Raw genomic sequence first — 11,407 nt, forward strand, 5'->3', positions numbered from 1 at the left:
GTGGTACGAGAATAATTTAAATCGACGTGCTCTGTACAGTATTGCAAAAGGCCACAGGCACTCACTCTATTTCTTGCCCAGTAGAATTCGTTCTCCCTCACGTCCCCACCACTCAATTATATAAATTAAAAGCATCAGGGATATTTAAAAATGCTCAGAATTGAGTAATTTCATTAATCAATTTATAAATTCTAACCAGATTGTCACCAGTGGACCCCTAACACCCATCTTTCTGATGTTTCAAACAAAGCGGAAAAGAATTTGTGTGCTTCTCCAAGTTAATACTTTACATACACAAGGTTTTAAATAAGCTTTTTTTTTTAAATCTGCGACTAGAATATGGAATCTAGGTTCAAAACTCGGGGCCAGATCATAAAAAGTACACACACACAAACGTACAGTCACTTGTCAGTTGAAGTTTGACCACAGCTTTATTCTTGCACATGTTTATTGTGTATTGTGCTCACTGAGTAAATAGACACATAGACTTTGCTTTGGTGCCCATTCGAGGAAAGTAGGGGCCCTTTTTAAATTTTGGATCCCCACCCCACCCAACACTTGACCTGATCCAGCCCAAAAAAACTTCCATCAAATCACAACCTCTCATGTCTTAATTTCTGATCCAAAGTTAGCACTATTTTCCTATAAGTTTGATAAGAAATCATGAATATATCAGTTGTCAAATCATGAAATACATTTACATATTAAAACTCATTAGACTTAAATCAGCTCACTTTCAAGCTCAATTCTAGAGCAACCTTTAAGAGGAAGATGGAGGATGAGGCATGGAGCAAGAAGTTGAAAAACCAGATGGGGGAGAGGAGGAAGGTAGCCTAAAAACTGAGCTAACCAAGCTCTACACATAGTTCAGACAAGGCAGACAAGAATGAGGGTAATTGTTTATTTATATCTTGCAAAACAAGTATTGATAGATATTGAAAAATGTTTGGTACTAAGTAACTTGGCAAAGCCTCTAATATCTATGTCAGTAGTGTTTTGCACAACTTAGAAAACGCATACTTGTATTAAAGGATTAGTTATTGTACCAAACAATGTATGTTTAAACTGCTTTACTTTTTGTTGCTACTCAACACCCCATCCCAATATGATTTGATAAAGGAAGACTATGCACAGATACCATAGAAAATACAGAGGCCACCTCATTTATATGGCCACCTTATATAATACCAAAATGGTAAAAGTATTATGGAGACAATCTCATAGAGTACCCCATTGCACGATGAAATATATATAATTGATATGAAGCTAAATACAAAAGGTTTTAACATGGGTCACTTAAATGTATAAGGTATAGTGGAAAAAATAGAACAGATTAAGTTAATGTTGTCTTCCAAGGAAAATAATATGCATGTTTTAGGACTCACTGAAACCAAAGTAAATGCTAGTCACAATGATAATCTATTTCACTGTAAGGCTACAATAAACCATTATGCAGGGACAGAGAGACAGCAGGGGGTGGTGGTCTTGTATACATTACAAGATGTAAATGCAGAAAGGCGACCTGACTTGAGGTCACATGAAATTGAGAGTATTTAGGTGGAAATTTCTCAAAATAATGCAGAATCATTCCTAGTTGGTTTCATTTATCGGTCACCTTCCTCCAAAGCAATTTGGAATGATAACTCTTTGAAACAAATACAAAATGTTCATGCACAGGAGAAAGAAATACATATACTCAGCAGTGTAAATAAGGATCTACTCAATACTCAAATAAGGAGTAACTGGATGGAATTTTTTGAATCATTAGGCCTAGTCCAGCTGGTAAATGAGACCACAAGTGTAACAGAAATATCAAGCACTCTTATTGATCACATTTATACCAACCTACCAAACAATGTGGCTTATGTTAATGTACCAAATGTTGGTCTTAGTGACCACTATCCTACTCTTTTGACAAGAAAGGTTAAATGCAACATAAATAGGAACAATACACACAAAACTATCACTTACAGATCATTCCAAAATTGAAGTAAATAACAATTTCAAGATGACCTATATAAAGTTCCATGGAATATTATCCAAAATTTTGATGACATATGTGAAGCTCTAAAAGTGTGGACTGATTTATGAATGTAGTCTCTAAGCATGCACCACTAAAAGTACATTGAGTAAAGTATGAAATCCAACCTAACTGATTTACTACTGAAATTCTAGATACTATGAAGACACGAGACCAATTGAAGGGTATGGGAAACCATGCACAATATCAAGTATGGGGAAATAACATAACAAGTATGATCGAAAAGGCTAAAAAAACCTTTTTATCAATCAATGTTTGAAAACACAAAGAGCAACACAAACTCCATTTGGAAAGTCTTCAGTGAACTCATTGGGGTAACACACAAAAATCAGACAAATAAAATTCACTCACTTCTGGTAAATGACACAAAATTCACTGATGACACTGACATTGCAAATGTTTTGAGTGATTTTTTTTTCTCACTAACGTTACCACTAAGTTAAAAGAACCAGTGATAGAAAACAACTATAATGAACTGAAAAATCCCTAAGGAGGGATGTTTCTCTATCCCACAGGTATAAAAAAAAACTGCTAAAAACATGTCTCAGTAAAGTTGATATCAAGAAAGCTACAGGACTTGATCAGATTGGTATACCACTCATTAAAACTTCTGCCTCAGCTATTTCAGATAGCATAACATTCATAATCAATTTAAATATTGCAGCCTCATCTGTCCCCAAAATATGGAAAACTGCAAAAGTAATGTCTATGCACAAATCTGGTTCTAAGAATGATGCTGATAACTACCAGCCAATTTCAATACAACCAAAACTTGTCAAAATTGATTGAAAAACATGTCCATGACTCGTTAATGTCATATTTAACGAAACAGTTGCTGTTACACCCTATTCAATCAGACTTTAGACAGAAACATTCATGTGACACTGACTTGATCTCTCTAACTGATAAATGGCTTCAACCACTTGATCAAAGTTAAATAATAGGATCTCTATTTGTAGATTTCAGGAAAGTTTATGGGTTGGTGTACATGAAATTCTTTTAAGAAACTGAAAATCAACCAATGTGATGAAAGCACATTTAGATGGTTTACTTCAAACTTAAGTGAGAGAACACAACATGTTTATATAAATAATGTTCTGTCGGAACCTGGAACAATTAGATATGGAGTACCACAATGTTCAATTTTAGGTCCATTACTTTTGATACTATTTATTAATGGCCTACCACTTTTTACTAAAGGACTCAATTTCATCTACAGATCTCTATGCAGATGACACAACATTGTCAGACATCCAAAACACAAAGTACAAACTATAAATTTATTTACAGGATGCCCTAAACAAACTGGACAACTGGTGCACATGCAATGGCATAGTGGTAAATACTGGAAGAACTAAAATATTACTTATCTCAACATGGCAAAAAAGAACAAATCTTGGTAGTGATGAACTATGTCTGACATGGAAGGATACAAATTTGCAAATGGTTTGTCATGATAGACTACTTGGTGTTTTGGTAGATAATAACCTATCATGGACTGAACATGTCAGTTAAAAAATTAATTCAAGTTTATGACTTTTCAGTAGGATAAGGTACATAAAACTATTTTATAACAGTTACATACAACCCTATTTAGACTACTGTAACACAGTGTAGAGTAATTCAAATGATAAAATCATAGCAAAGCTGGCACATCTTAAAACAAGTGCATTCAGGCTATATCAATCCAGAAAGTAAGCAAGGAAAATTTTAGGTGGTAAGTTAAAATTATTACCTATTAAAGACTGAATCCGGTTGAGAAAAGCCAATGTAATGTACATGATATCCAAGAATAGTGCTCCTGAATATTTACAATCACTATTCAAGGATAGGATACCTGGTAATACTCCACAACTGTGATCCATGTCTACCAAACAGTATAAAATTCCCAAACCAAATAAGGAATTATTCAAAAAATGTTTCCAGTACTCTGGAACTTTGCTCTGGAATAGTATTCCAGTTGACTTTGAAAATGCCAAATCTATTTCCTTCTTCCAAACCAATATATACAGCGGCTTCAGAGATACATTTAAAATAGATAAATTCCTTTGTATGAGGGCCTAAAGGTACATTAGCTAAAATCATTTCGTATATAGGTATTAGTGATCTACGCTAGTGGCATACAAACATTCAATACTATTAAGGTCAACTTGCTCTTTTTTCAATTTAATTAATAAACGAAACTTAAGTATCACATTTATTAGTTTTATTATTTTAAAATACAAAAAGGGAACAAAAAGTCTATGCAATCTTACTTTGGAGTTCAGCAATTAGACCTGACTAGATTGCAGTTTTTAAAAAAAAATTAGACATGTACAGAATTCATATAGCCATTTAAGTCTTGTGAAATAAATACTACACTTTTATTCTTCTGTTTTAAATATGATGCATGCCTTAATGTGTATTTCTAAAGCCCCAAAATATGTTAAGATAATACTATATATGCAATATCATGGTAAACATAAGGACTTAATTATCCTAAATTGTTTTATTTATCCAGAATTAAGACTGACATGAAGGCTTGCAAGAAACTTTTTTTTCCTTCATATATGATCTAACATTTTTGGGTAAGAATTTTAATTGTCCAGTCTGCTTGGCATTCAATGTCTCCACCTTTGAACTGGTGATTACTGCAAATGATTTCTGTATAACAAATTTACTCGATTCAATGGTAATTTTGAAATTTCTTTAATTCTTTCAATAACTTTTATATATTCCTTAAGCGTGTTCTTGCCAAAGCTTAAAATTTTTATGTACAAAATGTATATCACAAAAAGTATGAATAACTTGACAGGTATGTTGGCTACATTACAGAAAACCTCTTTCTGTATACAGGATATGTGTAGCACATGCCTATGAATGTACAACTTGCACTTTGTACCAAAAAAATCAAAATACTACATCAATTTACAAACAGAATTAAAACTTTGACAGTTACTCTTACAATACAACATTTACAATGAATTCCATTTCCAAGGTGGACTCTCAAAGATTGATAATTTATGTACATACGTGATTGTTATAGATGTCATTTCTTTGCAACCACTGTGAAAGAATTTTAAAATTGTAAGCCATCCAAAAACAGACATGCATACATATGCAAATGATAAGGACTTTGTTTTAATTTACAATTGATACTCATCGAGTAGATTCTTTTCATTACCTGATTTCAATGTGGGTACCTCACTATACTAAACAAATCTAAGCTGCAATCAGCCATTCCTATTTGATCCCAATGCAGGAGTCTCTGACTTCTAGAAAGGCTCCCCAAAAACTTTGAGCTGTCCATCTTAACATAAACTATCAGTTCTAGTTGCGATGGAACTCTCAGCGTTCATGTCAAAATAAAAACCATGTGCAGTTTTGATCCACGTGTATTTCACAGTGGAATTTGCTGATCGAAGATGAATAATATTTGAATAAGCTCATGTTCCTATTATTTCTTAAAATATATTCTTTTACATTTTAGAAATAGGATATTACAATTGGAATAATTTTTCAGATTTTTCAAAATCTAGTCCTTGATGAGGCTGTACTTGCCTTGTCCAGGATGTACAGACGAAATGTTCTTGTCCTCAACGATAAAGTTGACTTGATGAGTGCCAACAGTCATGCTACCTATAGGCAGTTCATACTACGGCAACATGGAAGGTTGGGGTCTGGACAGAGACATGTAATTCCCTCTTGCTGTTTCTGGCAGATACATGACAAATATCCAGATGGACAATACACTGGCTTCATCCCCTCGAGACTTGCATGAAGTTAAACACTTTCTTGCATGTATGAGTTTGTATATAAATGAATACAATTGATTTTATTCATTGTTTTCTTATAAATGCACATAATATTGCATCAAACAATAATGCTTTCAGATTTTTTTTAACACCAGTCTATTTCTTCCTATAAACAATGTGGGCACGATCATAAATAATCAATATAAAAAGTTTTCAGCAACTGCAAATACAATATTATACATTATTTTATTTTCAACTACTGATATTTCAGGATATTATATAAAGTGTAACCTGCCTTAGCTGACACCTCCATATATCAGATACTGTTTCATATTTTACATAACTAAAATCGAGAGATCTCCTTCACCACACCAACACTAGAGTTGATGGTGGTTCTTGAGGTGCCAGGTTTCTACAAATTCTCCTGGGATCATCTTCCTTTAGTTCTCTTCTCCTCTGCATTCCCTGCTTTCCCTCAAGTTGACAGATAAGGGCTTTCTTTATAAGCTCCCTGATGTGGGGATGTTTTCTTTTCCTTGCAAGGGTAGACGGACCATCTACCGCTTTTTTTTTGTTGTAACATCGATGCCTGTTTTAAAGAAAATTTTACTTTCTTAACATGTGTGACAAGCATCCCCATGCTAACCCATATTAAATTTTTACCCAATATTAGAGCCTCATGATCAGTTCCCAAGAAGGAGTTGTTGAGGATTTGTTTTTGTTCTTATTTGTTCTATCCACAAAATACTATGTGAGACAGGATGCATTTTTGCCCATTCCTTCAGAAAGCAACATGTTTTCATGAACAGGTATTAGCTAGTAATCATCATGATGACAGCATCTACCCCAAACGTCCTAAGGATATTCCATAAACCCCATATATCCTTAATAAAGTGTGTCAGTCCCCTGGGAAAGTGCTATACATATCACTGGATCTAATTATTAGACTTGCATAGATCAACTCAAAATAAATATCCACTAGAATGATAACAATACTAATTACAAGATCTGTATGCATGAAAATATTAAGATTTCTTACCACAAATATAAATGTGTGCCGATTGTTGCAAAATGACTTGTATCTAATACAAAGTTTTCATGACTTGTATATGTGAATAATACTCCATTCGTCTGATCTCCAGGCAGGGATCATAATGCACAATCAATATATAAAATTATTTCTAATGTCCTGTAGTGAAACAAGCTTACACTATCTCCCCTTCTTTGTTTCTCATTACACCTCAGCCACTATGTATATTGTGATCCAAAGCAGCTAGCTCATTTCTAATCCTGTAGACAGGAGGGATGTATGAAAATCTCTTGGCACTGTACATCATGATCTGCTGATGAAAAACTTCAAGCTCAGCAGTATTTCTGCAATTATCAAAAACATGCATCTTGTAACATGTGTTATTTGTAATCTGCTAACAGATTAATACAATTATTAAATAATCATTACTGTTGGTAATTTTTGCATACATAAAATCTTTACTGAAGTGTTTATTGATAGAGTGTCATGGAATTGTTTATACCTGATGTGCATGTATTATACCTGAAATTACCAAAGACTTGAGAAGGAGAGTCACTATACATGTATCATGTGCACACATCTTATGAATTCTAACTTATTCAGATCTTCAAATGGTAAATATATACAGTAATTTATTATTTAGTTGAGAATAAAAATATCTAAAGTGGTCTTCACATTTTTTTTAAATACCATGCAGTTGTTGCAATCCTGAAATGGTATACCTGAAATTTAAGTAATACTCCACTGTTTAGGAACCTTTGGTCCAAGAGCACCTGTGCCAAGGTTTTCAGCACTTTGGCTTTCTTCTTTGGATCATCTTCATCAAGCCAAGGCTTTGTCAGCTCTTCATTCTCCAGGTAAGGTTTATGAAGACATTTATTAATGCCTTGGCCATGTGAGAGGATCTACTCATGTGTATTGGTGATGTGATTTAGGACACTCCTCAAGATACTCTGAAAGAATGCCACAATCAATACCTTTAGCACCTAAAGCTCGTCTCTTTTGTCATGGTGACCCCATATTGATAAGACAACTTGATTTATATCATAAAGTGAAAGCTACATTGTAGAACTGGCTAATAGTTAGCGTAGCAGGATTCAAATTTTCCTCAGATCATTGTTCCTTCAATATTCTACAATACTATGACATTTCAAATAAATTACTTTTAATAAACTACATACCTAGAAGATTTGGTGATGAATATATATGGATAAAAAATACATTAAAAGAAATCAGAAGATAAGGATTATGCACTGTAATTTTGATTTCATACAAAAGTATACAATAGCAAATGTTTACATATATGTTTCAAATAAAAGGACTAAACACTCACAAAAAATTGTCCATAGCTGCTAGCAGTCTTGCATGAAAACCAAAACTGGTTCATGTCTTGGGACCATTGTAATACAGCCATATTATCCATTCGTTTGGCAACCTTGAAAAGTAGGTAGATAAAATAAAGTTAAAAATGCATGAAGAGCAATCATCAAAATAGTAACAGCTTTTCAATTCCAAACGTTTTATAACAGTAAAGAGTGAAAACCAACAAGTCATTTAATTCGCAAGAATAAAAAATGAAATTTAAAAAGAACTTACAGTATTGTAAATTAAATCCCAAATAAGTTATATCACCAGTCCTAATGAATAAAGTTCTAATGAACTGCCAGTGGTTTCCAAAAACAAACTTCAACTGTTTTCTCAGTATTTTGTTTTTAAATTAAATATGTCTTATGTGCATTCATCATGAGCTAAGTGGATAGATGGGAAGAGGATGTTCGCAAGAACTGCATGTGGGACATAGATACATGTATAAATGGGAAACGGCATAAAGAAAGCATATGAGGCATGTAGGCACAATTTCAATATACAATCACTGGTCCTCTAAGTATTGAGTAGGGAAAAAAACCCAGCTGTGATTACTGGGTTAGCCAGTACAGTATACCGGAACATTTTTGCATAACCAAAACAATGACAGTTCAAATTATGCCTTTTTCTATGCATCAAGCGGCACAGTTGAAATACCCAACCCCACTTCTGAGAAAGCGAAATTCAGGTTTTTTTCGAACTCAAACTAAGAAAAGCATGAAGTGGGAACTCAACCTGCTGGCAGTTATAATAATGTCCTTTATCAGCATTGTATTTGTTACATCATTGTTTTCAGCAGAATGACAATTGTAAGACAAACCCCACCCACACACAAAAAATCTGCAAGAAATTAGTCATTTTTACCTTCCTGATTCAACAGCAAATACTTCAGATACTGAAGGTGTCTTCATTCTCTCAGTATGTTGCAAAAGCACTTGGCCAGGTGTTGATGTGAAGCATGAAAATGTATTGGCCATCGGTTCTGTATGCTTGGGTTCATCTTTTGCTATATTCTTTGTAACTTAAAATATGAATTAAATATTCATTTGTATTATAAGTTATGCCTTAAATCTGTTTTTTGTGCACTGTGTTAAACACTTAGAACTGAAATACTTCATTTAAGCAAGAATACATAATAATAGATCTACAAAACATTCACATCAATAAAACTAACTTGACTGCAGCTCAAAACTTTAACTGATAACAATCTGCCAGCCATATATTCTGGTAGCACTACAACATCCTTTCCTATCATGACTAGAGATCATGTTGTAACTGCAGTCAATACAGTGCTTTATAATATATTTACTAGTAGTTGAAAGATGTACAATAAAATCATATTATTTGTTCCATCACGTTTACATGATAAGGTTATTAAACTTTTATGCAAGTAATGTGCATGTCACATTAACCTAAGGTGTGTGTAAGAGAGAGAGAGGGATATATATGATATAAATAATGATAACGCTTGTAAACGTATCTAAGTTCCCTCGCCGAATTTAAAAAACCTGTCTCACGAAGACAGGTGTACAAAATGACCTTTATGAGCACGCTGTTATAAAAAATAAATAATATATTCCACCCCAACATAAAATACACACAATGCAGTCACCGAGTTAAATGTTGATCAGCCGATCACATCTATTTTGGGCATATCACAAAGCAAGTCCTTGTGCAAACATTGTATTAATAAAACAGTATGCTTTCAAACATACTGTAGGAACAAGATATTGAAAAATGGAGAACACTTATACATAGACATCACAGTCACTTGATTCTGGGGAAACTAATGTGTATCACCATATAACACAGACATTGGCTTACCTGTCCAACAACAACTTCGCCATTTCAGTGCCTGATGCCAGTCCTAACTCTTACATCAATGCTCTCCATCGAACAAACTGGTCCCCAAGACGAATCCTTGATAAGTCCCGTTCGGTTTCTTAGACAGTTTTTCGACGTTTCTTCTCGGAAAGCGACAAGCGCAGGCGACCTTTACGTTTTTGACTCTCACGTGTGTCCGCCATTTTTGTTTATAGTAGATATTTAAATTACAACCACGTGACTCATAACCCGCCCACTGGACGAAGATGACGTATACGTTTTTGTGGTCACGTGAGGCTTCCGTAACAGTTCGTGACCTACAAGTTTCAATTAAAGCGGACCCCCACAAAAAATTCATTTTCTCTCGTTTATTTATCAATTGCCCAATTTAATCTTCTCAAACTCTAACTTATTTTGAATTATTTCAGCTTATAAGTCGACACATTTCACTAGTTACATGATCTGTAACATTCACAAAAGTACAAACGCTCTGCACTATTGTGCCTTTAAGTTTCAATGTCTATTTTGAAAACAAAATACTCAGTGCTAGCTAATACAATAAGAAACTGGTATATTAATACATGTTTTGGTGCGTTTAACGCCATTTTCAGCCCATTATAAATTATACATGGCGGCCAGTATATTTGGCGGAGGAACAAACACCGACCCAAGGAAAGCTGGTGGCAAGCTTTCTCGCATACCCACGTTATAGGAGCCGAGACACCAACCTGTGCAGACGGAGGTGAGATGTGTGTCATCAGTAAAGGCGAGCAACCTTAGGCCGTATGGTCTCACGGGTCCCTGTCAGTTTAATACATTGAAACAGAATGAGTCGTCAGCTGAGTCGTCTTCGGGGTCGCCTACCAGGTTGTAGCGTGCCTCGTCGAATGGGTCGTCTTCGGGATCGTCGCCATCCCCTGACGTTAACAGAAAGACTAATAGGAGCAGAAACATGAAAGGAATGAGGTCTTCAGTTACTATTTGTGTTCTTGCAAGTTCATGGTAACAGGATTCCCATGCTTCTTGAACGAGCTATGTAGCGCCTCTGTTCTGGTGAACATATTACCCAGTCCTTATCCTTCTGAGATTACCTGGTCTATTCAACTAACTACGGCCAAATGTGCTTGCTCCTGCTGGGTGGTTAATACTGCTTCACTATATATATATGCATAACAGGCGGAATCTGGTCATCAAAACCAACTGCGCTAGATGGCGATATAAATACCTCTAACGTTTAAAGTCAAAATTTAAATTTTATCGACGGCAATTAATGTCCATGTTTTTTCTTATTACATTACACTCGTTAAGACAGGTCTAGTCATTATTGACAGATGAAAATACACAATTACACATGGTGTTTGTACTCCTATAATTATTAACAAAGAGAAACGTAAAGCTGAATCAATCATTTTG

At 34.5% G+C, this 11,407-nt stretch overlaps 1 long non-coding RNA gene across 1 annotated transcript; it reads right to left on the minus strand.

Moving 5' to 3' along the window:
- Positions 1-5,550: 5,550 nt before the first annotated feature.
- LOC149789448 (uncharacterized) lies at positions 5,551-8,229 on the minus strand. Its single transcript, XR_016424480.1, has 4 exons — positions 8,139-8,229; positions 7,528-7,758; positions 6,985-7,149; positions 5,551-6,364 (listed from the first exon to the last, which is right to left on the minus strand). It is a non-coding gene; the product is annotated as an uncharacterized LOC149789448 (long non-coding RNA).
- Positions 8,230-11,407: the final 3,178 nt, after the last annotated feature.

The sequence above is a fragment of the Sinohyriopsis cumingii genome, chromosome 11 (genome assembly GCF_028554795.1).
Source record: "Sinohyriopsis cumingii isolate HCF-2022 chromosome 11, ASM2855479v2, whole genome shotgun sequence".
Lineage (NCBI taxonomy): Eukaryota > Metazoa > Mollusca > Bivalvia > Unionida > Unionidae > Sinohyriopsis > Sinohyriopsis cumingii.